At 34.2% G+C, this 25894-nt stretch overlaps 1 long non-coding RNA gene across 2 annotated transcripts in view; it reads right to left on the bottom strand.

Moving 5' to 3' along the window:
- Positions 1–7300: 7300 nt before the first annotated feature.
- The window catches only part of LOC149073496 (uncharacterized), a 37956-nt gene continuing 19362 nt past the window's right edge, over positions 7301–25894 (bottom strand). For both annotated transcript variants that reach the window (XR_016194336.1, XR_016194337.1), the window contains exon 3: positions 7301–7597. This is a non-coding gene — a long non-coding RNA (uncharacterized LOC149073496). The remainder of the gene's footprint in view (positions 7598–25894) is intronic.

Genomic DNA, 25894 nt, shown 5'->3' with positions numbered 1-25894 from the left:
AAAACTTCACAAATATGTCAATAATTTTTGCTAAATTTTTACGAATTCCTCAATATATTTCGCTAAAAATTTTCACTAATACCATAATATTTTTCACTGAAATATAACAAATATTCAACATAATTGAATAATAATATAATAAAAGCAATATTTAATAATAATTAAATATTCCTGAAAATTTACAAATATTTTAATTTCTCGCTAAAAATTTACAAATATTTTAATTTCTCGCTAAAAATTTACAAATATTTTAATTTCTCGCTAAAAATTTACAAATATTTTAATTTGTCACTAAATATGACAAATATCTGCGTAAAGTTTGCAAAACATTGGCGAATGTATCAATTTTTTCCCTAAAATGCAACATAGTTTGAATTTTTCCAGCAAATTTTTCCATGTTACAATACAATCATTTCCCAGGTTCATAATTAAAAGTTTAAAAAGACATGAAATTTATACATTACACCTAGAGAAAAATTCAAGTAGAAGATCATACGATATTTTCGAAATTCGTGTCAAAAATTAAACCAAAAAGATACAAGCTATCATATATAAATATTGGATGCATTCTTTTCTATTCAGTGAATTCACAGTACATGCATTGCTTATCTATGTCACAAACAGTGCTATTCCACGAAAAATTTGTCCACACTGTCAAATTTATAATCCCACTCGGAAAGACCAGTTCCAAAAAAAAAATTTTATCACAAAAAAAAAAAAAAATTTTTTTTCCCTCTCTTTCTGTGTCTTTACTCACGAGAATTCGAAGGCCATTTTAAAATCGGCCAATCAAAATATCGTTTGGTCCACGCGGCACACAAAGCCGGGTAAAATATAAATAAAAATTTCCGGGTCCAATTTTTCTCCTATTTTTAAATTCCGTGTCGAAGAAAGAAAAATAAAAATAAAATAAAAGTAAAAAAATAAAATAAAATATATATAAAATTCCCAAAAGAGCCGATACGAATCTTTTAGAGGGATGACGTCATTTCGAGACGGGATCCACATATCGGCTGCAACCAATTAAAAAACGATCACCAACTTATTGGATTTTAAAGCCTGCCAATCTCTTCGCCCCCTCCCCCTCCCGTCTTCCACATCCCCTCCACTTTTACAGAATCAAGGCCCCCCCCCCCCACTCCCTCTTTTTACTTTTTCCTCCATTTTTACCCAGGATAAAGCTTTTCCCGTTGCAGAAAATTTCGAACTAAGCATAGATTTTTGCAAAGATTATTTGCTGAATTCATTTCGGAAATCGATTCCAAGATCTCTACCGATCGAAAGTAGAAGAAAAAATCGAATTGTGATTGGGGAAGGGGTATTTTTCTTATTCTCTGGCGTTTTTTTTTAAATATTTTATTGTGGAATTTACAGGTTTTATGCTTTTACTTCGACAAAATGAATGCCTGGAATTTTTGGTTTTTGTGAGCTTAATTTTCAACAATTGTTATATAAAGCAGTGTTTTTCAATCTTTTTAGCCCACGGGCCCCTTTGGACAATATTTTATTCTCGTGACCAAGGGTGAGACTTTTTCTACTTACCGAATCGAATTTAATCAAAACTAAATTTATAATAAACAAAAATTTTATAAATAAGATCTTGGAATCGTTAGATCAGCACGGATCCAGAAAGTAAGCTGAGTTGACTAACTGAATTATATGAGAAAAATAGGTATGTGATGGCCGTCTCAACATCATGGGGCTCCCGGGCAAAGTGGTGTTCTGGGAATGCTTAGCTGGAAGTTGCATATTTACATAATTACGAAAATCATAACACCAGATCTCACAGTATAGGCCCCAGGTGATACCTAAGATAGCCCTCTTGTTCTATGGCAGCTCTGCTAAATAGTGAAGGTATTCACCTTTTCCCAGCATATCTCACTTGAAAGCTTTATTTCTAAACAGTTCTCTGTAGCCCCCTTCAAAGCTTGTCGTGGCTTCCCTTTCATCTGATTATCACCCGTGGCCCTCTTTGAATATCTCAGGACTACAGGGGTCATATAGCCCCGGGTCGAGAGAGCCGCTGATATAAAATTCTGTTTTCACTTTGTTACACGGTTATTGCATGTTGAGGCCTAATTAGACCTGGACCTATACTTTTAATGCTGATTTTGAACAGTTATGCCTCCTTGTTTCTAACATAGACTCGAACTGAGCTCCTGTAAGCTAAATTTAGCGCTTCAATGTCTCGTGACTCTTACGGTTAATAAAATTGAGTAAAATATATTCTAATATATTCTTTGCATAATAAATTTACTCCAATTAATTTAGATGTTTTATCGATGGTAGGGAACATAGCATGGATTTTCGTACATAATTTTATGTTTTTATAATTTCTATTTGTATTTGAGTTTAAAAATACAGCGAATTCTGCTTATAAGGTTCCCACGTACAACGTTTCCCGCTTAATACGACTCATTATTGTATCTCAGCTCTTACTAATATTCATTGACGTTTCCCGTTTAAAGCGTTTCCTCTCTTGCAATTTTGTTATGACGGTTTCTTGAAACACATCGTATGCGGGATCCACTGTATTTGTGAAAATTTTATTTTACATAGGATTTCTGAAGAAATAACCGCAGATACAACTAATCTTGTTGAATGAAATAAATTTATATTTATGCTTTAAATAAAATAAACTGATAAATAATAAGATAACTTTTTTGTAAAGTTTAATTCAAATATTTAAAAATTCCATCATTTTTATACTCTTTAGAATTCACGGAATTTTAACAAATAGTCGGTCATTCGAAATGGAAGTTCATTTTACTAACACGTGTCTTTTAAACATTCCTACAAAATTCCCTCAATTTTGGTGCCGTAGCGTTTCCAAATTTTATGAACAACTTCAAAAACCGCAGTTTGAGAAGTTTTTCTTCCTTGAATATTTTACTTCTTGAAAATGTTTACCCTTTATTTTTTAAGACAAACAATTTGTCTATATGGCACCAATCTTAAACATTAAATTCCCAATAAAGTTGATTAAAATTTCTGAAGAATCAATTTTTTCAGCCGTGACCCAAAATCAACTATAAGATCAGTTTCGCGACAAATGGTACTGTTTGTTTTTCAAAAGTACTGAAACCAGCCACGCAACGAGCCCATTTTAAACACTTAAAACAGGAATAAGTGAATTTGGGTCTTGACCGTTGGCTCAAGAATCCCTGTCTGTAGGTGGATTTATACGAACCATCTCGGAAGCCCCCGTGATTGGGTCACGACCCATAGGCTAAGAACCCCTGCCTTAAACACTCAGATATCATGAATTATTGAAGACGACTATTATAATTTCACTGTTGATCGGGATTCCATCATAAAATGACAGTGCAATATGTGGTTAAATAGTAGTGGGATTTGTCGATCCAGTAAACACTCAAAAGAAGCCAAAAACCATCGCGATGTGTCTTCAGAACTTCACGGCCCATAATAAAGTTGTTAAACACACTATATTTTTGACGCAATTATTCAAACCAAGAGTGAGAAACTTTTTTTATTTTTTGCGGCACAAACACACTACGGAATGTCGTCGTAATTTTCTCCTCGGGAAAGCGATTAACACGTAAATTACTAGATTAAAATAATGAACCCGACGAATGAAGATACCGCAAAACGATGTCCTGGAGAGGGTTTTAAGAAAAGCTCAAAAGAAGCTGAAGAAATCTAAAAATCAGTGAAGGTAACTATCGTAGTGTTGAGAGAAAGAGAGACTTAGCCGAGAGAGAGAGAGAGACTGAGGAGAGAGAGCGAGAGGGACAACACACACACACACACACACAAAATATATGTGGCAGGGAGACTGCGGCTGACAAGCGCTGTAAAAATTGTCCCTGATGTATTGTGGCTGTGCTAATAAAACGCCTTTTTAACACCTAGGGCGCCAACAAAGGCACAGTGGCGCATTATATCATTCCGCAGCTACGTTTTAATAAATCGCTAACGTTACGCGTCGCTTAACGCCGCTGCCGAGTTTGATACCGAGTTTTTATTATTATTATTTCACTTTTTTTAAAGAAAAAAAAAATTAGAACGGTAAGAAAACTCATAATTACGCAATAAGCACTTTTTTTTTTTTACTTCCACGTTTCTCTTAATTGCTGTCAAGGTGTTTTTCTAAAGACGTTTTAACTAAAGTTCCACGTTCATGATAATTGGAATATCTGAGAGAAAAAAAACGAGCATTGTTTTTTTAAATGTGTTTCTTTCTCAAGAAGTATTAAACGATCTATGTATTCTTTATGGTCGGTATACACAGTGACGAGTGGCTGTAGACAGCGGCACGTGATGATACATTGTGGCTGCGTACCAAACGCCTTTTTGACGCCTAGGTACCGCTGGTGAATTACTGTATTTCATTCCTCAGCTGCGTTTCAATAAATCGCTACGGTTACGCGTCACTTAACGCCGCTGCCCAGTTTGATACCAGAGTTTTTTCTGTTATTATTGTTATTATTTACCAGCTTTAATACCTGGCGTTGCCCGCGTTTTCTTCAATTACTAAGAGGATTGAAAAAGCAACAAACCATTATAAAAGTATAAGCGATTATGCATATATACTGGCAGGATTAAAGAAGTGGCAAGACATTGTAAAGGCATGTCTGAAACGCATTGCTAGGGAACCACGGTAACCAAAGTAAACATTCTAAAAGTCATTATTGAGGCTCAGAAACCATTGTTGCAGATAGATTTTTGCCCATTTCGGGCATTTGTCCGGTTCTGCGAAACTTTTTGCAAAATTGCAAAATTTTGCGACCATCGGTCTAAAAATATATTTTAGTTATATATATATATATATATGTTTAATTCTGTCGTGATCCATGTGGGTCCTTATAATGTTGTACATCCTTTGCAATGTCTTTTCTCTATTGGACAGTGATGTTCGTCTCGATTTCTACTGATTTATGTTAGATGTGTTTAATCCTGTTTTGATCCATGTCTAATATTTTTGCTATTTTAGCGAGGAATTCATTTTAACAAGATGAAGAGCGGAATTTCTTAATTTTTCCTTTTAATTCTACTTCTGATTCTTCCGTTCAGAGATGCCAACCATAAAATTCATTAAAAAAAATTCCCTGTATCTTTTCTGGACTTGGCCATGTCCACAGAAACTGAAAAATTGATAATTAAAAAAAAATAAATTTATGGCATAAGTGCAGAAAATGAATGAAATTTTTGTTTTGCGAATTAAGTTATGAATCTCGTGCATTGAAGAGAAAAAAAAATCAAGTGCTTTCATGTAAGAGAAAAATATAATTATTTTTTTAATTAATGAAACCGATGTTCCCAATTGGGAACATTGGCTGTTAAAAGGGTGAAACCAAAAATCAGTTTCATGAAGAGTTCCGTTCATTGTAATATTAGGACGAAATGATCTAAAACACGTTCAAATGCAAATGAAAAACATCGATTTTCTACACTTTTAATAACCTGACAGAGCAAAAATTTTAAATTTGTTTATAACGAGAATTCCGTTATAACAAGAATTGTGAACTGTCGTTGCAATGGACTTTTACTGTATTTAAAAAAAATACATTTTTTCATAAATACGTTTCTTTCTAAAGAAATATGAAACCATGTATTTACGTGTTTTTTTTTTATGGTCGGCATACAGTAACGAGTGGCTGTAGACAGCGGCCACGTGCTGATGATGCAATGCAGGCTATGATCTTTGCGCATGAGAGGACGGGGAAACTGCGCCCTATGACCTGAGCAGGCATCATTTTTCCAAAGGCTTCCGGTTATTACACGATACATAATGTAACAAAGCATTTCTTTTTTTTCACATCTTTTTATCTTACGTCTTTATCTTGGGAATTTAGCGCTGGGCATATAATAAAAGAAAGAAGCGATAAAAGAAAAATAAAGGAAAACGTGAGCTGAATTCGAGGAAAATTACATTAAAATTTTTAATAGAAATAACATAGAAAAAAAATGTTTCGAATTTTCCGATATTTGAAAAACTTGCAACGAAAAAATTCATTTCGGTAGAAAATATTTCCGTGAATAAGAAAAAAATTGAGAGAGAGAGAGATATAGAGAAACAATTTTTTTTTTTCAAAAAATATATTTTATTAATCAAATTGCAACAACTAAAAATTTACCTTTTACTTTAGGGGATTTTTTTTCCTCAATAAAACCGGATAGTTTTCAGCAATTCCTGGAAACAAAAATAATTAGATAATAAATAAATTTTTTGAAAATAGTAAAATATATACGCTTTTTTTTTAACGTTTATATGAAAATATGCCTTTGAATTCATCAATGCAAAAAAATTGAATGAAAATTTAATTTGAATAAATTCATTATGAAATGTGAGTTTGGAATCGAAACGACATTGTTGCCGCAGAAGTTTTTGAATTATTGTGGATTCCGCTCATAGCGTTCTCACTTAGAACACTTTCCCTCTCTTAGTACGACTTCGTGGTTTTATTTCCAACTCTTCCTAATAGGCTACTCATTAAGATTTTCCGTTTAAAACATTTTCCTGCATACAACGTTTTATCATGACATTTTCACGAAAAACGTTATAAGCGGGATCAGGGCCGTAACTAGGATTTTTGCCGCCCGCAACAAACATGATTCGGTCGCCCAGGGCAAACATTATTTTGCCATACTCCACAACTTTAAAATTTGATAATTTTATATAACGGTGTTCTTTTTTCCCAAATAGCATTGCCGCCCCATAAATTTTGCCGTCCGGGGCAATAGCCTTATCTGCCCCCCTCCTATTTACGGAGCGGGATCCACTGTACGCAACGTAATGATGAATGGAGGTTTATATAAAATTGTTACTAATCATAAAATAACATAGGAATAACATTTCTTGCCCTGAATATTTCCAATTCTTTATTGAAAAATTATTTGAATCTTGGAAAATTAGTTTTTTTATGTAATGTAATATACAGTGGATACCGCTTGTAACCTTTTTCAAAAAACCGTCATAAAGAACGTTCTAAGCGAAAAAAATGCTTTAAACGGGAAATCTTACTGATCATTAAGTATAGTTGGGACAACGAAAATAAGTCGTAAAAAGCGGGAAAACGTTCTAAATGGGATCGTTATAAGGGGGATCGACTGTAATAAATAAATATAACGTAATAAATACACGTATAATAATCACAATTATTATTGTTTATTAATTTACAATAAAAAGACATTTTTTCCGCCTTGAATCTCGAATTTATTATTAAAAATTTTGCGCTTACCAATGATGAATATAGCAACAAAATTTCTTTTTTGCCCTGATTAAGTCGAATTAATCAATACAAAGAATTTATTATTCCCAAAATAAACATCCGTGTAATAAGAGCAAACACCGAAAAATAACGTATTTATTCGACTGTTGATCAGACAACCATAAATGAGTCGAGACATCGATTGTTATTTAAGTGATCTGTGTGCTATGAATAGAAATCATGAAAAAAGGGTGAAAAATCCTATTTTCTTAGCCAATGAACTTCTCTTGAATTGGAAGATTGCCATCGGAATGAGTACATGCTGCATTCCAGATGTGGCAGACGTTGATACTTTACCACGTGACTGGAAATTCATAATGAAATTAATCCGAGAGCATCTTTACGTGAAAAATCCATCATCCAACCTGAGAAAAAAAAAAAACCACAATTAATTATTCGATTTATTATTTCATAACGCTAAATTTAGAGGAAAATATTTAATATCAATAGAAGATTTCTATTATTTTCCCAGAAAAAGAGTAAATTCCGAGTTCAAACATGGCTACTGTCAGTAAATTTATTGCTGAGAGGATGATCATGTGGATGACTTGAATTCATGAAATATATCATTAATTTTTGAATTATATTATTTAAAGGTATCCGACTGCCTTCTATGTTGGCACTTTTCTATAAAATGGCACTGGAGTGAACTGTAATAACATTTTATTTCGTAGGAAGTCTCAAAATGGTGAAAACAAGAATAAATTTTGAAGTACCTATGTAATTTTTATGTTGAAGTTTAAGCAAAATTTTTGTAATATTCGAAACAATACTGCAAAAAGTTCTATGAATGAAATGTTTTGCTAGCACATTCAGCTAGTAATGCTGCAGGTTATGAACCAAAACTTAAAGGGTTGTATGGTATGCTCATAAGGGCCGTATTCACCGACATGGTTTAAACTGTAGTCACAATTTTTATATAAGAGATCTACATAGATTGGTTAAAAACCTGAATTTAACCAATCCGTGTCGATCTGTTATCAAAAAATTGTGACTATAGCTTAAACCATGTCGGTGAATGCCGGCCTAAGTTACATTTAAATTTGTGAATGCACACGTGAATTTTTTGAAATTTCATTTGGCATATCGTGTGTAAAACATTGTAATTATACAAATACGTGCGATAGACCTTAGATTTCGGTGTAAAACCTGGACAATATATGACAAAATATTATATTAAAATTTTGTAGTAATGCAATCAACAGAATTTTACAAAAATCATGTTTCAAACTCAAGTATAATGTCAAAAAAATAGCATTCCTCGTAAAACATGTTTAAAGTTTTTATTCCAAGGATTACTTGTACGTAAAATGCAACACTAAAGTAAGCGTAACTTCGGTTTTAAGCATCACATAAACAAAACTTTGCCTGTTCTTGAATCAAAAAAATGGGGCTTTCACAAAAAAATTGAAGCAAAAAATCGATATGTTTTATTCCAAAATGACGTTTTAAACGTTGTCGGATATCTTAAGAAACTGTTTTTCTTAAATTATTTATTATTAACTATCAAAACATTAGAAATGATCTACAGGGGCGGTACCAATAACAGGGAGGAGCATAATTTGTATCGTCCCCCCGGATAAGTCAGATAGAGTTTCCAGGATTTCTCAGTGGTGTTCCGCGAGACATCACTGAAGAACAATACTGAATATAGCAGTTTTAAAATGGTTTTTCTAGGAAAACATATTTAAAAGATTCCTTAAAATGTGGATAATATTCCAAAGTTGTGTTGAGTCATCATTCTAGAAATAATATTTTATTAAACATCGTGTATAAACATCATTGAATAAAAAAATAAAATAAATCAGAATCCGTTAAAAGCCAAAACTTAACAATTAAATTACTATATATTTATAACAATGGAACACATGTCTAAATTGAAATACGTGGTTGAAAAAGGTTTTTTTTGGCATGGTCGTAGCCAGAAATGTTTTCTGGAGAGGAAAAAACTGATTTCATGGTAACATTTTCATTGTTTTTGGGGATGGCGATATTATTTGCCACGAAAATGTTTTCCGGTGTGGATTGCAGCAACGTTAATGTAACTTCATCGGTGATATGTCTTTCTAATGACTAGGATAGCACCGTCATATCTTTGGTTCGTAGTGAAATATTTGTATTTCACGAATGATATTTAAAGAGCAGGCAAATAAATTACATAAATAAATAGGGACACATAGGATACACATAGTCCAGTCACATTGTTTCAACCACATCATATTTTAACATCAACTGTAAGCAGCTAATGAAATAGGCAAAAGTCGTAAGTTGGCTTGGGGCGAATATAAGGATTCGGAAAATGTATGAGACTTTATTAATACAATGTAAAACAACTATTTATCAGATTTTAAAATACTGACGGTTGCTGACTTTTCAACAAATCATCATATTATGTCTGGAACTGGGCAGCGTTGCGTGCTGGTGCCATTCAATTGTACCATAACTTGACAAATGGCACCATTGCAATTAACTGAAGTAAATACAGCAGCACCAAGTGCGAATGATGCGAGTGGTGAGAAAGTGTGTTACATTTAGTTGGTGGTCACATTTACGTAACTGGACCAGTCCGTTTCTTGCACGGGTAAACGGGACACGTAGTCCCGAAATTGATTGTTTTTTGCATTTTAGTCTCTTTCCCCTCTTTTCGTAGAACATTACTTAAAAGTGGAATCACAGTGCCCTATTTATATCCCCAAATTTGATTATACGAGTATCTGAAAAGGTGAAGGTAGTTTAGTTGGAAAAGTCTGATATATATTGAAGATGATATCCATGAATGTGAAAGGGTTTTCAAACAGAAGAAGTGTCACCATTGTGAAGAGTGTTAAAACATACAATATGCTGGTTCAAAGTGTTTACTTTTTCATCTTTTGAATTTTTTATGGGAAATTAAATGCCCTGATGGAGGTGTAACGTAAACAAATTCCAAAGCATACTTCAGAATTTATTTTGATAGTAATTATAATCCTACTCTGCAACTACGTGATTGTTAAATAATATAGTAATATTTTCTAACTATGTCTCAAAGCAGGGGTTGACCTTTGGAGGGGGACACAACAAGGTTGGAGCGACACGGTTTCTCTTTTAGAGAAATTTTGAGTTGCTAACGTTCAAAAAATATTTTAAATTAACAATAATTGATTAAGATAGCATACAAAGGTACTTTCTTTCGATATTTTAATTTTTTATTGTATTTGGGGGAGGGCATGAACTTATATGCGCACGCCTCTTTTCCCCAAAGAACGCTATATGTAGGGGTGCAAAAATGCATGTTTGGCGAGAATTTATGAAGAACAGGCCCTGAACTTGACTGTGCATTTCGTAGAGCAAATAGAGCCTAGCATACTACGAATCACTCATTGTACGTACATTCTATAGTGACATAGCAAGATCATTTACAACATTAAGTGAGGAAAGGGATATTTTTAGGCCGGTATAGGAATAGATCCAGTCGAGAGAGGATAAAAAAAAGTAATGTTTAATTCATTTATAACAAAGACATCACCACTGAAAGCCGAAGAGAAATTGACGAGAAACGCCAAAAAAGAGTAAACAGGTTGTCACAGGAGACGTTTTGTTTTTTCCCTATAAGAGGAGATGTATTCATTCCAAAACGATCAATACATTTACTTCCAGAAAACAAAATATTTTTGTTTCCTACCACAGAAAGAAAATATTCCTGGAAAAGAGACGTGATGAGATTCCTTTAAGAGAGGACCATTCATCATACTGTTCATCACGCACGTCTCCGGAGCCTTATGAAAAAGCGTTCGGAATCGTCATGAGGAGAAACACACACATACACGTCTTCTCTATATATATATATATGTATCTTATACATACATGGTATAAGAATACCCGACGCCAAAAACTCCTTATTTTTCTCGACACGATATCTCTCCGCCATTTCTTTATTATTTATTTTTACTTCTATCATCATCTTCATGCCTTCTTAAAACAGCGCCGCATCATTAGCCGCCCATATGCGATGTTATTAGCTCTTCTACGCGAAATCCATTCACAAGGAGTGAATATACATACCAAATAGAAACAATGTTAAAACAAATATTAAAGTACATATCTCGGATCATTCTCGTTCGATTTCTCAGCGACATTCTTTTCCGAATGATAATCAAAATCGGATATAAATTGAAAAAGCTAATTTTACATCCCTTTTATGTAGTAAGTGACTATTTTTTTGGCATCGATATATGATACATTCACTGCACACGCGCGAGTATCAAATATTTCTGCCAGAAATTTCATGTGGCCAGCACTGCAGGCCTCCCCCCTCCGATTCCTATCCACTAAGAAGGAAGAAAATGGATTTATTTGTCTATAATGTGTCTCTTAATTAACTTAAAAATTTTCAATTTTGGATTCATTATTTTAATTTAGTTAAAGCTTCCAAAATTAATTTCTGTTGGAAGAAGTATATTTCTTTCTATATTTAATTTTTAATTGAGTTTGATTAGTTGAATAACTTTTTTTAAATCAATGAGTTCTCGGGAACATGACATTTAATTTGCCGAGATATGTACGTTGAGGACTTCATTGGTCATACTACTTTCACCTGCTGGGAATATAGCCAAGAGGTAGACTCTTTAAAAAAAAGAAAAATTTCATATATTCCGTGAAGATATACCGTGGATCACTATTTTACTTCTCCTATCATCATCTTTATGCCTTCTTAAAGCAGCGCCGCATCATTAGCCACCCACATGCGATGTTAATAGCTCTTCTACGCCAAAATCCATTCACAAGGAGTGAATATACATACCAAATGGAAACAATGTTTAAACAAATATTAAAGTACATATCTCGGATCATATCCGTTCGATTTCTCAACGACATTCTTGTCCGAATGATAATCATAATCGGATCTAAATTGAAAGAGCTAATTTTACATCCCTCTTACGTAGTAAGTGACTATTTTTTGGCATCAAAAGTCTTATGTCTTTTCTTAAAAGGAGGAAAAATGCTTGAGTCAGGAAGTATTGGCTGAATAGACGAGAAGAGTGATACAAAATGAAATAGAGTAAAAAGAATCAAGGGAAAGGGAGAAAGAAACAGCTTAAAGGGAATGGGATAGAATCCATCTAGTTTCTTCTATTTTCCAGGACCATTTTCGTCTTCTCCGGTAGGACACACGCTGAAATCAATGATTACATTTGAATCCCGCAAGGAGGGACACTTAAGATATCCAGGGATATCCAACCTCTTCAATCAATCATTCGTCTCTCTTTCCTCCGAAAAAATCCCTTCGTCGCCTTTTCTAAAAAAATATATAAATAAAATTCTAGAAAATAAAATTTGTACATATAAAACCCCCCATAAAAGTTGCTAAATGATATGCCTAATTTTCGTAAAAATTGAGACTTGCAATGTGAAATAATATTCATTGAAGATAGGTTGATGTGTGACCATGTGCTCCGACAGGAATGTTTTTTAATCAGCGTCTAAAACTTTTTGTGTTTAATACAATGCATTGGAACTACTTGAATATTAAAAAGACAACCATAACTTTTTTATGGGGAGTCTATTACATTTTATCATGCATATATAATTTTTAGTTTATATAATTGACACTTCTAATTGGGTTGCTGTATTTCAGAATATATGGCATTCATATTTGTTATGGGCATCTCTTTTCAGCTACCTTGTTGGGCATTTTGCATTTGTATTTACATTTATAAAAGGAGTCGAAAGTTTTAAAATATTCAAGTATACGAGCGTAATTTAAGTCGTGTATATCATATGTAACTGAAGTAAATCACCACTATAAGATTTATACATTGTGTTAGATGTCGCGCCGATTGCGCATTGTTTAGTTCGATGTGAGAGGCATCAGTGACAATAGACCCTTTGTGAGCCTGGAATATGTTGAGGGGGGACCACGGGTGGAAATCAGATGAAAGAGGATTCACAAGTTTTGAAGGGGACCACAGATAGCTGTGAAGAAGTAAGTCTCAAGTAAAATGTGGCGGGAAAAATGTGAATACTTTCAGAATCCAGCAGAGCTGTCGATAGAGCCAGGACCATCTTAACCCATAGAGCCATGTGGGCTTGACCCCATATTCATAGGGGGGGGGGGGGCTACGCGATGAGATCTGGTAATATGATTTTCAAATATAAATATGTAAAAATATGTAAGCTTTTACTTCCAGCTAAGTATTAGGCTCCAGAACATTGTTTTGTCCGTGTATCCAGGATTTTGGAAGGAAGCTCACTCAACACTAGCCCAGGGTAGATGCGGACCCAAGGTGATCTGTCGGGAGGCTCGGTTTATTTAACTGCCGCTATGGTGGTCGAGTGGTCATAGTGACATCCTCGACCGGGGTTCGAACCCCACCGTCGCCATAGTGGTGGTCGGCTGAAATTGGTTTTCTGTGGTTCCCAACTTCAAGTCGCGAATGCGAGCCGATCTCCCCTTTGAAAAGTCTCGCCACAGAGAGAAACAGACCTACAAACAGTGCAAATGTAATTCAATCATAACACATCACTCACTTCCCTTCTGAAATATTGATGGCAGCACTACATATGTACTCAAGACTGTTAGGTACACACACACACAGTTACAATTCCGGTGCAACTCACTAGGTAGTAAATCGCCCATAAATGGTGATAGACCTGAGTTGTGCTCGGTTTGAAAGAAACGAAAGATTTATTTAACTGTGGATTCCGAAACATTCATCCAGGCCATACAGGCGAATCATATGATTAGTACTCTGAGATTATCAAACGATATCGACATCTCATAGTCCACTGTGGTTTGTCGCATTTACGACTTCTTCGCAGATATGTGTCGATTATATGAGACCCGTTCAACTGGATTTATTTAGGCAGACTACCAATCAATGAAAAGTTGAACGCACCACAAATGCATCATGAGAGTAAATACGAGGATGTGTTAGTGTCCATATATTTAATAAAATACAGGGTGTTCTGTTAATGGACCGACAAACTCAAAGGGTTGTTAGTAGACATCAAGAGGAACAGAAAATTGCAATGGAACATGGCGTCACAAACCACGTTGAGAGGGTTGAAAATCGCGGAAAACGCATGCAGGTTTCGACGCTGGAACGACAAAAAGTACAATAATAACTACAAAAATATTCATTCATTAATTACTACAAGAGTTGTTGGAAGTGGCGGGCGCTGACGTCATTGCACAGTCTACAACAACTAATTCCTGGACGCGTTCGAAGATACCAGGTACGCTTTTGATGTCTGCCGCAGCGACGACAATCCGCGCTATGAGATCCTCCGTTGTGTCCACAGGCGTCGCATAAACGAGTGATTTAAGGTGACCCCATCAAAAAAAGTCACACGGATTGAGAATACTACCTTTTCCGTCCACCTCTCGTCTTCTCTGGACTCAAGCCTGCATGCATTTGTAATGTTTAATTGACACAGAATGACACATTATCGTTGACACAGAAATGAAACAGTTTTAGATTTTAGAACAACTACACATTCAAATAAATGGATAAAAATGTCGTAAATTTTGGCGAAATTCATCATTTGAAGTCACGCAGTCGCCTTTTAACAGGTCTAGAAATATTGAAAAATTATTTATCACTTGATAAATCAATTGATAAATAATGTTTTACAATAATAATGATAATTAATGTCATCCACCTTGATTATGGCTCACGAGCTAATTAGTAAAAAATTTGAAATTTTTATCAATTGACTAATTTCAAACTTTTACTACATGTATTTGAATGTGTATGCTATCCTATGTCAGTACACAAAATTTTACGTATCTTCAATACTTAAATTTTCACAAATTCTCAAAAAAAATGCATTAAAAGCAGCTTTCACACGAATGATAAAACTGCAGAAAATCAATATAATTGAATAAAAAATGATTCAAAATAAAGAAATGGTTCAGTTCATAAAATTATGAAAAAAAATTGAGATTTTATTAGATACATAATATTCAAAATTAAGTTTAAAATTTTAAAGTTTTTAGAAAAACATTTATAACCCAAGTATTTATGAATGGATCTCGAAACTTTTTCGTCATTTTATGAACTGAACAGTTTCCTCTATCTTGAATCAATTTTCTATTCAATTGTATTGATGTCATGCTATTTTATCATGCGCGCAAGCTGTTTCTAATGCGTTTTTTCTGAAAATTTGTAAAATATTAAGTATTAAAAATATGTACTACTGTCATAGAATAGCGTAGATAGACATTCAAATATATGTAATAAAAATTTGAAACGAATCAATGGAATAGTATTTTGAATAATATTTCTACATAAGAAAGTTTTTTACCATGTTAAAAAGTAAAAGAACCCCTTTAAACTGTTGCGGTGAACACTTTACTATGAATCGACTTTTATATTTCTTCAAATTATCATTTTACAGGTAATTTGATCTTTCATATGCCGAAAGATCACTTAAAAAGTCATTTAAAAGATCACTTATAAGTGGACCGTGGCACATTTACAGAGCACTTGAGTGACACCAGATGCAATTCGAAAACATTTCTGTGGTCCACGGCACATCTAAAATCGGTTTAATGGGCAGTGGTAAAGTTCCACGTCACTTAAGTGCATTGGCGTACGCAAGGGGGGGGGGGGGGGGGGTGTTTGGTTTATAAACCCCCCCCCGAGCCAAGATTGTTGTGTTATTTTGCAGGAAAAACGTAACCCCCCCCCCCATCAGAAGGAAAAAGAATCTGAAAACCTTCCCCTTTGCATACGCCTACGCTCAAGTAACCCACAACGTATTTATAGATTACTTAGGAGACTTGTGGCACAGTTCCAGAGCACTTAGCAGGCCGCGGTGCAGTTCCACATCGCTCAAGTGGCACGCGACACATTTCTTGATCACTCAAGTAACCCACGACACGTTTGGCATAACTTAATTGGCCCCCCGGCACATTTCCAGAATTAAGCATTGACTCGTGGCACATTTGCAGATCACTTCAGTGACCCGCGACACATTCTAGATCCGTGTTCCTGAACCTTTTTCAGCCTGTGGCCCTCTTTGGACCATATGTTCTTCTCGTGCCCCTTCCCCTTCCCCCCCACAGTCTTATCCGTGGACCCCCACCTTTCATCCTTTTTCTTGTAACAGCTTACATATTTGCATCCTTGCCCTCGAGAATCATCAAGATCTCATCATGTAGACCCTACGGACATGAAGCCCCGAGCTATGGACACATGGGTTAAGGTACCATGGACAGATCTAGCTCTGCAAGATTCTGAAAGTAGTCGAATTTTCGCCCATTACACTTCACTCGGAAGCTAGTTCTTCACAATTCTCAATGGCCGTCCCCATTCACAACTTGACATGGCTCCCCCTTTCATCGGATTTTCACCCGCGGTCCCCTTAGAATATCCCATGACCATATGATCCCAAGTTGAGAAACACTGTTTCAGATCACTTAAGTGGCCCGCGACACGTTTCCAAACCAATAAAGTGGCCCGCGACACGTTTCCAAACCAATAAAGTGGCCCGCACTCTCCTCAAGGTTGAGCACCGTCGGACTAAAACATTTGACTCATCACATAGTATCAGAATGTTTAAGAAAATACCAGATTATTTTCCAAGTGACGATACATGTTGTAGATTCGCGTATATATATGTATGCACGCATTAAATTGTTGGTAACCTGAGGAAGTTTCTTGTTGTAAAAGAGTGTAGAAGCTCCTTAACGAGAAACCTGAGCCCTCGAGGGTATTTGACAAATCCGAGAAATCTCCAACCCTTTCTATCAATCATCCCGAGGGGGGATTTGCCTTGATCCTGGAGAGGGACGCATTAGGAAGACATAATCGACCTTTTTCCCAGCCCTCTTTTTATCCTATTTTTTTTCATTATTTTGTTGGTGTTTTTTATATATTTTCTTTGTGTTGCCACCACTCACCAATGTCTCTTCTCTTTCTTTTATATATATTTCTTTTTTATTTCGGCCGTATATACCTTTTATTTCAGGTTCTTTTCCCTCTCTTAATATCCGCAATTGTTGCCTGAGACAAAAGGCTCCTTTCAAATTAATCACTCGAGATGCACAGGAGAAACTGCCGAGGCGAAAAGAGACTGGAGAAGACCACTGGGATACAAGGGATATTGCCGTGAGATTAGGGGTTTACCACAAAAATAACCGTATCTTTACCCAGAGCCAAAAACTGTATACGAGAGAAATATCACATACACACAATATTACGCTGGATATACTGGGATGGATCAATTTATCATGTTATATATGATTACCACTCGCGCATTAGATAAATATTACATTTTTCGCATCAAGGCCGGAATTACACTATAAAGGTTCTTCTATAAAACCTGAAAAATGTTACTAATAAGTGCATCGGTTACATTTGAGCGAATGCAACCGATACGTTTGTTTATTGCATTTTTCAAGTTTTATTAGATTTTTGTCAAACTTTTATAGTGTAATCCCGGCCTAACACTAGAAGCGCGGTTATTCTGACCGTTTTTCAAATTTTGATCGCTATTCGAAATTTGAAAATTTCCTATTTCGTCGGAAGGAATTTTTTGCAGCAAAAACGAAAACTAAATTATTCCGTTGGTTTTTAAAAACTACTATCTAGCGCGGTCATTTTGACCGCAGTTGAAAATTTCGTTGCCAAAAAAATTTTGAACATGGTATGAATGCATTTTTTAGGCCATATAAAATTATTCATTTTCTCTTCTAAAACTAGGGTGTAAAATCGTTCATGTTTCGTTACATTTCAGTAGTAATCAAACATATAGGGTGTTACAAAAAAGGTGTGCCAATTGTTATAAGGGGGAGGAATGCATTGAAATAATTTATTTTTTCGTCTTACAAATACAGTACTTGGTGGAAAATAAGGCACATAGGTGCCAGAGTGCGTTTGAGGGCAAAGCAACGGAGGTGAATCGCATTTTATTTTCGACCATGCATTTTGCGGTCGCAGGTCCATGTGTCAAAGGGTCAACTAAGTGAGAGCAAAAGCTCTACATAGACCTTAGATCCCGTATTTTATCTGTCTGGGTGGCTGTTCCCCTTAAACCCTATATGACAATATTTCAAGATAGACAGCCCTAGTTCTAATGACATACTTTGGTTCAACATACATCATCGTGAAAAATGTCCGGAATTGCGATCCTACGGATGTGATAAATACGGCGTATCACTAAATTTAGTCAAAAAATAATGAATATGAACTCAATTCAAATCAGCGTTTCTGAAAATTTTGGCCTTGTAAAATCCCTCTAAAAATTTCTACATTCTAGGGAAACCTTCTAAACAATAACTGTGTCATAGGGAGTCCTTGAAAAAATATCCATGATCAAAGGAATCACTGAAACTATATCAAAATTCCATGAAACCTTTGAAGTTATGTACGCGTTATAGGAATCATTTGGAAAATATCCATGATCTACCAGACTCTAGACCAGTGGTTCTTAATATGTTCCATTTTTGAGGTCCTGGGATATTTTAAGGAGCCACAGCTGAGAATCGAGTGGGAGGAAAGCCGCGAAAAGTAGTTAAGTGGTACACAAAAAGAGCTTTGGAAAAAATCATTGATGATATTAAACATAAAGGTAAAATTTTCGAGTGAAACATGAAGGCAAAAGAGTGTAACTACTTTCACAATCAAAAGGAACTGTCCATAGAATCAGGGCCATCCCAATGAATGAGATCTTCCTGGCATGTCACGGATCCTCATGTTCATGATGAGATCTGGTCTATTATTTTCGAGAGTGAGTATGTAAAAACGACAACGGTTCGAGATAAGTACGGGAGTTCCAGATCACCTTGTGGAACCCTTAGCGCTGTCTCTGGGAATCTTAGGCTTCAGCAAAACCCCTCTTGAGTTATGGTGCTTGAAAATGTAAAACACACTAGAGATAATGCGTAATATGTATGAGTGCAATCGCAGACATAAACTTGTAGGGCCCGTAGGATTGAGGCCCCCAGTATTCACGAATATCTTGATAATTTATACTGAAATACAGATGTCTTAGTGCACACATGTGGTAAGTGACATTTTGCTGATTTTTCAGGAGAGCATTTTCACAAAGTTTAGTTTTGCATGAAAATACATTCACATAGCACATCAGTGAATTCTGAAACTCAGCTTTCCTGTCTACTTATCACTTACTACATTTGTTCATTACAATATCTGTAACTATGGCTTCCAACTCTTATTTCAATTTTGCAGAAAATGTCACTTATCACATTTGTGCACTAAACCATCGATATTGAGTCCTAGCTCCCGCGGAATATTTTTAATAACTTTACACCGATGGACACACATGAGTCTTGGGACTCTCTTATTCAATTAGAGAGGCTGTGATTTTAGTGCTGTGAAGTAAAAAAAAAAGAAGTAACAAATGACTTATTTATAGCATTGCCAAGATTTCTTATTCATCGGTAGAAGGCACTTTTTGGTTTGACATGCTTAAAATTGTATCTGTAATGAAATATTCATCCTGGAAACCTCGAGTGAGACACGATTATTAAAAACTGATTTCACACATGATGAATTCTCAATTTATGAATTCATTTAAGAATTTCGAAAAGACGGACACGCCATTTCTAAGTATTTTAGGCGAAATATTGAAAACAAATTCTAAACGAAAAATATTGTAAACGATAGACACGCACACATTTTTAATAAAAAAATGTTAAGAAATGCTAAAAGAATTTATTTCAGTTCTAATGTTTTCACCTAACAAGACACTAATAGCGACGGAATAAACCGCTAGAACAATTTATCTCAAAGTGTGACTCGCTAACCTTTGTCAGGGGTATCGCGGAGAGCTTTAGATGTTGATGTGGGCGTGTTTATTTATGCTTTGAAGTCGTTCTTTTGTGAATGCACAGTATCTACTAAACTATTCTGGGTAGCCGCAGATGAACCATGAACAGGGAAAGGGAGTCGCAGGTGATAAAAGTTTGAGAACCACAGCGCTAGAGCCTAAACGCATCACTTGTGCACCCTACATTTTTTAGATTGCTGCTCAATTTCCTCGCTAAAGTTTGTACTATGAGTTTACAATCACCCTGTACAAAAGATGATTTACATACTGTAATATAATCACATCGGGTAATAAAAGCACATTACTTGTAAATAAATTACTTAAGAGATACGTAAATTTTGCAAATGAAAAATTCCAAATCGGAAATATAGCATTTATTTGCAGCAAAAAAAAATCAAGTTGAAAATTTTGCATTCTTTTTCGCAAAAGAACTTTTTTGATCAAAAAATTTTGCGTTCATCCACAAAAAAAAAAAAAAAAAGTTGATTCATTCGCAAAAATATTTTTCAAATCAAAAATTTTGCAATTATTCTCAAAGAATGAATCAAACTAACGACAATTTCTCTCTATAGTATAATCAGCATCCTGGAAAGTTCTAGAATTCAAAAGTTCAGCAAAATTACTACCTACTTTTGCTTCAAAAAGTGCAAATTATCAAGTTCTCGCAGAAAATCAAATTTTTGTATTTATTCATCTATTTCGTAATCTATTCGTGAATACAAAATCACGTATCCCTAATTATTGTCATTCAGACAAATCTATACGAAATAAATGCAAATGCTCAAATAAAATGGATAAATGAGGAATTTTCAAAAGTGCGAAAAGGAATTTGTTGAAAGCATCATCTTTTATGTGAATATATATATATATATATATATATATATATTTTTTTTTTTTTTCAATTTTTTTTTTTTTTTTGAGAATATGTCTAAGCTTTTATTTTTCTTTAAGGCCTCATCATTCTTTTTTGTGTTTCTGGCGTTTACGCTCGTCGTCGTTGGTTGGATCCTTAGAGATTTGAACGACTCAGAATGGAAGTGAAATGGCAGGGTGTGAGAGTATTAAAGTGAATGGTGTGCATTGGTCCGTCGCAGCACCGTCGTCAAGTTGCTCGACCTGAATATGGCTTTGGTGCTCGCTCTCGTGAGCGGGCGTGCACTCGTGGAAAGGGACTCGCTACTAAATTACGAGTGCCCCCGTGTACGAGGAGAATAAAACAAAAAACCTACCTATACGTTTATTCCTCGTGATAAATGCCGATCTAATAGCATGGGTGGGGGGAAAATGAGAATAGATTGTTTACGGTTTCTTTAACAGAGCGCATGTTAAAAAAGCTTGTCTTTACGCACCCTTTAAAGCTCCTAAAGCGCATCCTTTTAATCGGTTTTACATTAACTTGATTACATTACGTACTTCGGAGATTAAAATTTATGCCTCGAACATGTTCAGATTATTATTATTATTTTTAAATTTCGATTAAGTCTGGGATATATACAAGATTTGCATACATTTTCGGAATTTTGCGGATAGTTTTAAGTAATTGCTGCCAATAGTTTCACATCAAAAGATATTATTTAATTTTTTTACATTCTATTAAACTTGATATTTGTGTGAAAACCTTCCTTATACGGTGGGCGCTCGTTATAAGGGCCGTGCGTTATTGGTATCGATCCGTTATAACGACCGATACGGTAGGTCCCGAATGTTGTTATATTCAACAAGTATACCAGTGTTTCTCATTTTCTCAACCTATGGTCTGTGAAGATGGGATAAGTAGCCTACAGGCAGACTTGGAAATTTAATTCTAATGAAATGGAAATTTTTCAATTGTACCTGTATTACTACACCTATTGTTATAAAATACTATATTAATTATTACTATTACTATTATTATTATTCCTATATCACTATACTAATTATACTTATATTAATGATATAATGATATTCACCATAGGTTCGAATAAGTATAGTAAGTATATATAAGTAATAAGTTTTATGGGCAGTAATATATTTATATTTTATCGGAATTTTGCGGAATATTTTATCATAATTATTGCTGTTTTATTGCTCTTATTGGGTTTCTGTATTTTGGATATAGTTTAGATATACAATATTTATTTTATGGACATCTTTGTTTAACCACTTCGTTGAGCATTTGGTCTGTTGTGGGCTTTGTATTTGCATCTAAGAAAATTATTCTCAATTAGTGGTTCATCAAATTTTCTCAGAAATTTTAGTGGTCCTTGGAATCAAAAAGGTTGAGAAACGCTGCAATGTACTAAAGACTTACAAAGATAATCTAATTCAATGCAACGTTCGAATTCCGTTCCAGCTTCCCCCCCCCCCCTTTTCTTGCAAATAAAATTTATTTATTTAATAATCAAAATCCGTGGTTTTCGTTTTGCAAAATTGTGTATGTCCTTGATCTTTTAAATTGGATAATTTGGTACATAAGTACGTGCATGCGATTGATTATTATAATATTATTATCACATATTTTCTAACTTGATTCTATTTTATCGCAATTGCTTACATTAAAAAAAGTTGATATTATATTTTTTTAGTCAGTCTAAATATGGAATTCTCTTAACAAATAACTTGTTTTGAAACATTCGATATAACGACCTCTCTATATAATGCCCGTTTCTCGTGGAACGATGGGGGTCGGTACAACGAACGTTGACTATAAATATTACCAATAATTAAAAAAATTGGTATTTTAGATTTTCAATACTCATGTAGTAATAAGCTGCATTCAATCAATAATCAATTACTCCATTTAATCGGCAACAGAAAAGAATTTTAATAATTTTTTTACGATGTAGTCACTAGAAAAAAATTATAAATCATCATGAAATATAGTGGAGATGGTAAATTATCATGATAAAGAATGATTAAATGTTTTTGTTGAAAATAATGTATGTTTTTGATGTAAACCAAGTATTAACGTGATATTCAGATCCTTGATTTAGTTTGTTGTGAAATACCTTTAAAAAAATATTTCCGAATTTTATTTGTTCACAGTATTTTTGGGAATGAGATTTTGAATTTCAAATATTTTGAGGCACCTCTGTTGATCTCGAAGAATTTAGCGGCACCCTTAAATGCCACATTTAGATAATCACTGTCTCGATCATATTTTCAAACATAATTTTACCCCAAATTTTTTATGGCACATTGTTTGGCTATTACTAGACTCGGATTAGAGGATATAATATAGTTTTTTTTTTTCTGATATTCGTTATTACCCTATTTGATACGTTAATTATTCTGTAAACAAATAAAACATTCTCTAAATTCCTAGATAATTTCAGAGAAATTCCATTGGTTGCTGCTTCCAGTGACAGAGATAGTCTCATTTGTTTCGTCATTGCTGCCAACTTGAGATGGGATAAAGCAACGCTGAGATAATTACTGTCTATGAAGAAGTCTCGCGAGATTTCACAGAAACGCTCTATTCCATAGAGACTTCGACGAGAAGGAAAAATTAAATTAATGAATGATTTTAAACCGGCGTTTTCCCCATAATTGATTACTCTAACAGTTCCTTTTCAAGCAATTCTAAAATTTTAATTTCTATGCTTATGAAATAAATACGTCCAGGAAGAAACCATGGAAGTGTCACGTATCTGTCTCTTCCTCTATGGAATTTAGCAATTAACGAGCTATAATAGCTGAGACGAGACTAAATTTATTCCTATGACAATTCGTAATTACTCAATATGCGATATATTTACATCGAAAATTTCAAAATTTGTGAGAAACCAAAAAAAAATAATTGTTTCGTTTTTAATAGATTGTAAGCGTGTAATAGACAGAGGTGGATTTAAAGTGCGATGCACCGGGCGCATGCCCTGGGCTCAGACTCTGATGAGGTCCCGCAAAACCGTAAATTTACACTTTTTCTAATATAAGAAGTCCAATATTTTCTTCTACCCCCGGGGCCTCAACCGATCTTAATCTTTCTCTGGTAATAGAGAAGCCATTTTAGAATGATGCTAATTAACTATTTTGGTCGCTCTTGAAACTCTTGAACAAATCGCACACTTTTTACATATGTTACGGCCAAAGCCCGAAATTGGCCACTTAAACCGGCCAATGTCCGAAATTTTGTAGAATTTCGGATATTGGCTAAAGGTGGCAAGGGGTTTCCCTATAATACGTATATGAATTCCCTAAGACAGTGTTTACAAATTTTTGTTCCTCGCAGCTCTCTTTTGCCCTATTAATGATTCATTTGCGGCTCCCCAGGAGAGTTTAGTAGATATTTTTTGCATTAATAAGACAAGCACGTGAAAGCATAAATAGACGTATATACCAATATTTCCAGCTCGTCGCGATGCCCCTGACAAAGATTGGTGACAGACCTAGGAGCTTCGACGCAAACTTTAAGAAACACTGCCCTAAGATATCGAAATAGTGCGGACTCCTTTGATTGTTAGAATTGCCATAGCTAACCATAATTATAAACGACCATAATTGTCACAAAAAAATTCGTCAACTTGACGGTGACCCAAAATCAGGCCTTTTCTTAGGCCAGGGATCTTCAGCCACTTCGCGAACTGAATGGCCACAGCCCAAATTTCGGACATTCACCAGGTCTACTGGCAGGACAGTTCGTAAACTGGCTGATTTCGGGCTTTGGCCGTAACATATATATATATGATGACTTGTAACTTAAATAACACATTCGAGAAGTTAAAAAACAAAAAGCATTCATTTAACATTTTTTCTTTGTAATTAAAGTAACTTTGAAATCAATTAACTTTTTAATTATTTTAATTTAACTTTTTTGTGAAATTTTGTGTGCCTTTTGGTAAAGAAAAAAACTTTAAAGATAAAACTATTTTTTCCTATTTTTCAAAAAAAGTATTTCTCTTCATGGTCATTGGAAAAAAATATTAAAATTGAAAATCAGAACAAAAAAATTTCTGAAAATTTCCTCTTTGAAATTCATAAAAAATCAAATTTCTTTGCAAACACATTTTAAAAAATATATGCTATGGCCCTCATTAAATTTTTAATTCTTAAACATATTCATTTCGTACAAAAAAATTCATAAAAATTCCTTGAAAAAAAAAAGCGATGCACAAACGCAACGTCAGTTAAAAATTCGTTAATTAATATATTTGAATAAGGTATATATTAATTTTAATTTCTTTAATTAATGTAACTTTTCAATTAATATAAATTAATTAACCGAATTTAATAAAATAATCAGTAATTATGAATTTAGGAAACTATGTACCTTCTGACAATTAAATTTGGGAAAAATTATTATTTTTTTAATTCGGTTCATGGTGATGAAAAAACATTCTCTCAAAAAAATCAGAAAAAATTTCTGAAAATTTCATTTTTGAAAAGTCATAAAAAATCGAACTTCTTTTTTGTAAAAAATATTTTTTTTAAAAATACTGTGACAGTCATTAAATTTTTAATTCCTAAAAATATTCATTTCGTACAAAAATTTCTTGGAAAAGAATTGTAAACAAAGTGTTGCACATCCGTCCATTGCATCGTCCGTCAAAAATGGTTTAATTAATATATTTAATACAGATAATACTAAACGTTTGCAAGAGTCTGTAAATTAGCATATATTCAAATAAATTTGATAGAAAATTTTTGAATAGACACTAATATTAGCAGCTAGAAATTTCAATATCATCGCCGTTTCTTTGCGGCTCGATACGTTTTAGTGAAAGGTACTTCGAAATATTTAAGACATCATAAAAACAGTGTTAATTACAAAATGAACTAGTACACAAATATGAGGCCAGTAAGCAGACTAATCAATATAAGGTTTAGAGGCGTTAGCTTTAATAAATTTATCGATTGCCTCGACAACCTCGATAGTCTCGAGCCCAGAGTTGCAAAACGTAAATCAA

The sequence above is a fragment of the Pholcus phalangioides genome, unplaced genomic scaffold (genome assembly GCF_987345545.1).
Source record: "Pholcus phalangioides strain wild (caught in Gottingen) unplaced genomic scaffold, Ppha-v1.0 ptg000017l_1, whole genome shotgun sequence".
In the NCBI taxonomy this organism is placed as follows: domain Eukaryota; kingdom Metazoa; phylum Arthropoda; class Arachnida; order Araneae; family Pholcidae; genus Pholcus; species Pholcus phalangioides.
Note: the sequence above shows the minus strand (reverse complement) of the source record. Positions and strands in the feature narration are given on the sequence as shown.